We start from the raw sequence: 6,041 nt of genomic DNA, 5'->3' as shown, positions 1-6,041 counted from the left end.
TAGGTCCTAAGCATTTTGGCAGGTGTTAATGGCCACTATGTGGACTAATTCACCTGGCCCCTGTGTATATGAGGCACCTTATGGATAGGGTTCACCTGGCAGCTGTCTAGTGTAAGCAAATACAAGTAGTAGGAAGGCTTATTATTTGTACTGTGGTAGCAAGGAGGAGTCTCAGCCATAGATTTTAAGGTCCAAGGGGCCATTGTGACCATTTGGTCTGCCCTTCTAGCACAGGTCAGAGAGAACCTCGCCCAGAGATTCCTGCATCACACCCATCACTTTTAGATTTTTTAGAAAGATACTTTTTTGATTTAAAGGCTTCAGGGGATGAAGAATCCACTATGACCCTAGGTGAGTTGTTCCAGTAGTTAATTACTCTCACTGTTAAGAAATGACACCTTATTTCTAGTCTGAATCTCTCTAATTTCAGCTTCCAACCATTGGCGCTCATTCTGCCTTTGTCAGCTCCATTGAAGAACATTCTGCAATTGGAAATCTCCTCCCTGTGTAGGTACTTGAGTTCAAGTCACCTTTTAACCTTTCCTTCAATGGTGACCACTTCCTCTCAGCCAGGAACCCATTGATTCTCAACCAGGGAGACGTGAACCCCTAGGGGCACACAGAGGTCTTCCAGGAGATACATCTAGATATTTTCCCAGTTTTACAACAGGCTACATAAAAAGCACTAGCAAAGTTAGTACAAACTAAAATTTCATACAGGCAATGATGTGTTTATACTGCTCCTATAGACTGTACACTGAAATGTAAGTACAATAGTTATATTCCAATTGATTTATGCTGTCCTTATGCATAGAATGTCCTCCAAGAACTCATCCATAAAGCCACTCGACTTTCCTTCAAATCCTTCCTCCAGGCCCCTCCAACAAGGAATTAGCCCTGGCCAAGTAGGGGCCCCAAGGAGAAGAGCCGAGACACACTTGACTCTACATTTTATCCCTCTCACTCCACCTTTGGTCTTTTCCACAGAATGTAAACTCTTTGGGGCAGGGACTCTCGTTTCTATACGTGCAGGCAGAGCTAAGCACAGCAAGGGCTCTAACAGAGGGCAAATCACACACCATGCAGCAACACTGAACCACTTTTCCAGGGTTTTTGTCCTTTGCTGCCAGTCCAATGGGTCTGCGGCCACTTCATCCATTGTGATCTCCAGCTTGTTCCATGCTAAGAGGGAATCCTGCCCCAGCTACCTGCGCTTCATGTTGGGAGCCATCCAGCTGCCTGTGCTGAACATGCAATTTGGTGCTCCAAACCCGAAGCCCCAGCGGACATATAAGAAAGGGGGCTGAACGCAGCAGACCCACTAGCCAAAACCCAGCATTGGGGTGAAAAACTATGGCCAAAGCTTTCAAAGCATCTAATGTCCAGTATCTAAAGCCAGATCTAGACACCTTGGTTATTTGGAGACACTGGAGTCCTGCTGATTTCAGCAACTCTGAAAAATCAGCCCACTTATTTAGGTGCCTAAACAGGGATGTAGGTACTAAACTTGAAAGCACCCAAATGGGAACAGATTGGTCCAAATACCCGTCCCTTGGTCAAATTCTAATGAACGGCCAATGACCTTCAAAATGCTGGATCTCCCTGGCTTCAGTTGTGGCTGATGCAGATGCTCAGCAGCCCCTTTGCAATTTGGGTGCTGTGATTGCAGCTGTGGAAGATTCCCAAGACGTGATCCTGGCTGAGCCAATGTTTCATAGGGGCCAGGCCTTGGCTTTTCTTTATCTTATTAAAGGTAACTAAATAATTATTTAATTTAAAATTAATTAGGTCCATTATGTCCACCAGTGGCTATTAGGATGGGCAGGGATGGTGTCCCTAGCCTGTTTGCCAGAAGCTGGGAATGGGTGACAGGGGATGGATCACTTGGTGATTACCTGTTCTGTTTATTCCCTCTGGGGCACCTGGCATTGGTCACTGTCCGAAGACAGGATACTGGGCTAGGTGGACCTTTGGTCTGACCCAGTATGGCCGTTCTTATGTTAAAAATTAAGTGAGGAACTCAATGAAAATGAGACACTGCATCTAGCTCAAAGGTGCTAAACTTGATCATGCCAGTACAAGTGTGATCAGAATCAGGTCCAATATTTTAACCTCTACTGAAAGTCAAAGATAACGTCACTCATTTCTGGGCTGTTGAATAGTCATCAGGCTTGTTTGCCGAGTGCACAAAGGAGCAGATTTGTCAGGCACCACCGCTTTGAGGCAGCCATTACTGAGTGTAATGAAGCCTGACATTGGTGTGTTTGTTTAGGAGGCCCTATATCTCCTTCTATAGAAATTCCAGTCTGTTTGAGATCTAAACAAATAACATTTATGGGTCAGCGAAGATCAGTATGAACAATTTCACTGCGATTATCGCAGCTTAGAGACTGAAGAGAGAACGTCGTATTTAGATGCATCTGATGGAGACATGGGAAAGATGCTCCATGCACAGCCTGCATGGAAGGGGTTGTAATAAGCCAGCAGACAGCCGTTTGGGAACTTTACATTTTCCACGGCAACTTTAAACAAAGCTACAGCAGACACAAGCAGAGCCAGCAGAAAGCAACTAATTTGCATCAAATGAACCATACTGCAGGAACTATTGTCTTCAAAGTGCTTTTGACTCTGAAAAGAGAGACCATCTAAATTTCATCATCTCTCTGAGACGCCATAGTAAATGCGCCCTCCGTGCAAGCAAGCAGAGGTTTTCTTCTGCTCACCCTGCAAACTAATGCCAGGATCAAAGAGTTAAGCTGGGCTTTTCTCCTCATGCATCATTGCCTGTAATAACTGTTCTGTGGGTCAATTTCAATGACACATGCACTTAGTTGGCACAGTAGTAACCAATTAAGGTTATGAGCAATCAGAACAAAAAAATGGCCATACTGGGTCAGACCAATGGTCCATCTAGCCCAGTATCATGTCTTCTGACAGGGGCTAATACCCGGTGCTTCAGAGGGACTGAACAGAACAAGTAATCATCAAGTGATCCATCCTGTCACCCATTCCCAGCTTCTGGCTATAAGAGGCTAGGGACACTTCAGAGCATAGTTTTACATCCCTTCTCATCCTGACTAATAGCCATTCATGAATGTATCCAGTTCTTTTTTAAACCCTGTTATAGTCTTAGCCTTCACAACATCCTCTGGCAAGGAATTCCACAGGTTGACTGCATTGTGTGAAGAAATAATTCCTTTTGTTGTTTTAAACCTGCTGTCCATTAATTTCATTTGGTGACCCCTAATTCTTGTGTTATGAGAAGGTGTAGCAGAGTGATTCCTGCTCCTGCCTTGTGGGGCTTGAAACAGCCCAGGAGAGGGCTGTGGCTGGGGCAAGAAGGCTGGGCTGATTGGAGGAAAGTAGGCTCAGCTGGGGCCATGCCCCAATTAGGTCCAGCTGGTCCCTATAAAAGGCTGTGAGCCAAAATCCCAGGCAGTCTTCCTCTGCCTGTAGAGGGAGAAGGGTGTGTCTGCAAGGTGGGAACCTAGAGTGGAGCAGGGCTGGGGAAAGGCCCTGGGAGCTCCAGCCTAGGAAAGCCCCAGGCTGAAGCCTGGTAAGGCCCCTCAGGTATTGGGTTGCAGAGGGCAGCCCATGGGTAGACAGAGGCAGCAGCTCTGAACCTGCTTTGCCTATGATGAATGGCTTACACTGCAGTCTGCCCCAGTGAGTGGGGGGCTAGATGGGGACTGGCAATAGCTAAACACTGAGGTGAAGTGGGGATAGTGGATGGGGGTTCCCTTGAGAGGGGGAGACCCTGAGACTGTGAGGGGTTACTGCCAGGGGGCAGCACCCCAGGTAAAAGGGGCACTGGGGTTCTGGGAGGGCCACAGGTAAGGTGGATCACTGGCCTGCAGAGGGCACTCTGGAGCTGGAATGAGCTAATTCCCAGAAGTCACCAGCAGGAGGTGCTGTGGTGGTGAGTGCAGGGGCTTACAGAAGGATTAAATAACACTTCCTTATTTACTTTCTTCACATCAGTCATGATTTTATAGACCTCTATCATATCCCCCCTGAGTCACCTCTTTTCCAAGCGGAAAAGTTCCTGTCTTATTAATCTCTTCTCATATGGAAGTCGTTCCATACCCCTAATCATTTTTGTTGCCCTTTTTTGTGCCTTTTACATTTCCAATGTATCTTTTTGGAGATGGGGCAAATCCAGCTGCATACAGTATTCAAGATATTGATGTATTATGGATTTATGTAGAGGCAATATGATACAAATTCTGTCAATGTTGCATTTGATTAGTCACTATACAGTGCCTAGCACAACAGATCCTTGTCCATGACCAGGGCTCCTGGGCACTATGCTAAGACAAATAATAAGAATGATGATGCAGAGTAGACCCAAGCTCTTTCTCCTGTACCTGGGCTGGCTCTGCAGAGTTAAGAGGATCAAAATGCAACAAATCCTCCCCCTTCTCATTTTTATGACATCACAGCTCTGATTCCAATACACACACACAGCAGGTCAGCTAAGGAGAGGCCATTTTTAGACAGTCATGTTTCAGAGCAAAAGCACATCAGTACTGAAGTGACATCTTCCAGAAGCCCCAGCACGTGCTGGGCGGCTTAGTCAAAGTAGGGTAGCCCATAGCTCATCAGGATGCAGCCCTCCCTACTTGACCACGGTCCCAGCATACATAGGGTTGCCAGGTATCCAGTTTTTGACCGGAACATCTGGTTAAAAAAGGACCCTGGCAGCTACAGTCAGCACTACCAACCAGGCTGTTAAAAGTCCAGTCGGCAGTGCTGCAGGTCTAAACCAGGCAGTCTCTACATGTCTCGGCACTGTGCTATGCCCTAGAAGTGACGGGCAGGTCCGGCTCCTAGTCAGGGGCTATGGGGCTCTGTGAGCTGTCTCTCCCCTACCTCCCCAGTACCAGCTCCACACTCCCATTGGTTGGGAACCATGGCCAGTGGAGCTGGTGGGGCAATGCCTGCATGTGAGAGCGGTGCACAGAGTCCTTGGCACCAGCCTAAGAACTGGACCTTCTGCTGGCTCCTCCCCGGGTGCAGCACAGAGCCAGAACAGGCAGCCTGCCTTAGCCCTGCTGTGCCACTGACTGGGAGCCACCCGAGGTAAACCTGTGCCTCAACCCAGCCCTGAGCACTGCGCTCAAACCCAGAGCCCCCTCCTACACCCCAACCTCTTCATCCCTGGCCCCACCTCAGAGCCTGCACTGCCAGCTGGAGCCCTCATGCTCTCTGCACCCCAACCCTTTGCCTCAAGGTGCAGCCCCCTCCTGCATACTGAATCCTTTGGCCCCAGCCTGGAACCCCCTCCCAAGCCCCTAAACCCATCATTTCTGGCCCCACCCTGGAGCCTGCACCCCCAGTTAACGCCTTCACCCTCTCCCGCACCCCAACCCCCTGCCATAGCTCGGTGAAAGTGAGTGAGGGTGGGGAAGAGCGAGCCACCAAGGGAGGGGGAATGTAGTGATTGGGGGGCAGGGTCTCAGGGAAAGGGCAGGGCTAGGGCGTTTGGTTTTGTGTGGTTAGAAAATTGGCAGCCCTAAGCACATACAGCTCCCTGGCCCTCAAACTGCACTCCCAGCATGCACTGCTTCCCCCTCAGCTGCTGTCCCAGCATACACTGCTCCACCTTGAGCCCTGTTCCCAGCACGCCCTGTCCCCATTCAGGGCGCAGTCCCACTGCACCCTGCTCCGTTCCAACCCCAACCCCAACCCCAGGGGGCGCTGCCGCTAACTAACCCCAGCGCAGAGGGACCAGGCACCTCCCGCACAGCCCGCCCCTCCCTGCGCTGCCCGGCTAGCCCCGCCCCCAGCTGGGAGGGGTGCCTTGAGCAGCCTCGTTCTGGTGCCCGAAGCGGGGGGGGGGTTAGAGCCTGGCTGTGGTCTCACGGCGGCGGGGGAGGGGAGGAGTTTCCCGCTGGCTGCTCCGGAGCCGCCTTCGCACTAGGCCACGCGCTGGTTCGGCGCAGAGCCCGGTGGGTAACGGCTCGGGCAGGGGCCGCGCGGGCGGGGGAGCTTCCTCCTCCGTTCTTCAGGTGCCCCCGGCCGGGTGGGGGGAGACGCGG

This window comes from Gopherus flavomarginatus, chromosome 16, assembly GCF_025201925.1.
Source record: "Gopherus flavomarginatus isolate rGopFla2 chromosome 16, rGopFla2.mat.asm, whole genome shotgun sequence".
In the NCBI taxonomy this organism is placed as follows: Eukaryota; Metazoa; Chordata; order Testudines; family Testudinidae; genus Gopherus; species Gopherus flavomarginatus.
The sequence above is the reverse complement of the archived record's forward strand: the minus strand, read 5'-3'. Positions refer to the sequence as shown.